This window comes from Belonocnema kinseyi, chromosome 9 (assembly GCF_010883055.1).
Source record: "Belonocnema kinseyi isolate 2016_QV_RU_SX_M_011 chromosome 9, B_treatae_v1, whole genome shotgun sequence".
Classification (NCBI taxonomy): Eukaryota; Metazoa; Arthropoda; class Insecta; order Hymenoptera; family Cynipidae; genus Belonocnema; species Belonocnema kinseyi.
In genome coordinates this window covers 105,159,042-105,160,113 of record NC_046665.1, presented here as the reverse complement: position 1 = coordinate 105,160,113, position 1,072 = coordinate 105,159,042, and positions in this window count along the sequence as shown.

The following is a 1,072-nucleotide window of genomic DNA, read 5'->3' as shown; positions in this document are numbered from 1 at the left end:
CCCCCCCCAACCACCCCCTTCAAAAGGAGCCACCCTTTTTGTCACTCTTCTGTACTCCCTCAATTTGACCATGACATTCTAAAATGCATTTTGACGTATATCTAATATAGCTTACATATAATCCAAAGTTCATTACTCATTATTATTAGTTCTTTTTCTCTTGCAAAAATATGAGAATGTTAATCTTAGCACTTTTATGCCAGAGTATAAAATATATATTACATATTTGTTTAGTACAATTTGTTTAATTTGAACAAAAAATTGACTTTTCTTAAACGATACAATTGCTTTAAATCTGTTTATTTGAATTCATAAAAAGATTTATTTGATTCAAACAAAAAATACAATACAAAGCAGTACTTAAAAGTGCCGCTAAGCATGCTAAAGTACTATCGGCGGTTTCTAAGCAACTAACCTAAAATCTAAATTAATTGATGCTGTAATTGATTTGATGGCATTAGTCTTTTCCAGTTATATATTGTTCTAAAGGTTCTGATTTACTGTAGAATTTTTAATGAATTAAACAAATAAACGAAATATCTCTGGTTTAGAGACTACTTGCATTTTGCGGTTTTTGTGTTGAATATAATTTGAGATTTCGGACGCGAATATGAATATAAACAGAAAGGTTGGCTAATGTAAACAAGAGATTTATTTAAACAAACCAAAAATTGATTTAAACCCAAAAAAGGGAAAAGCAAAAGATGAATTTCAATCAAACAAACATTTGTTTGAACCCATATTAAAGAAATAATATGTTTGATTTAAACAAGCTTTTTTCTCAGTGGATGCACTCCCAAAAGTGCAAAAATCTAAATGATCATATCTTTCGAAAAAAATAATTCAATCGCAACGATCATTAGTGCATTTTGGATTTAAAAAGTAGTGACTTCAATTACGTTAGTAAAAGTGTGTTGGATATTTTTGTGCTGTTGCTCGAAATTAACAAAAATGGTAATTTTTGTCCAATTTACAGTCTGTCAAGTTAAAGCGTGGGTGGCTTTACTCGCAGTCGGTAAGGTGTATCGACATGATTTTGGTGTCAAAATATTAAGAAGAACTCCCTCTTTCA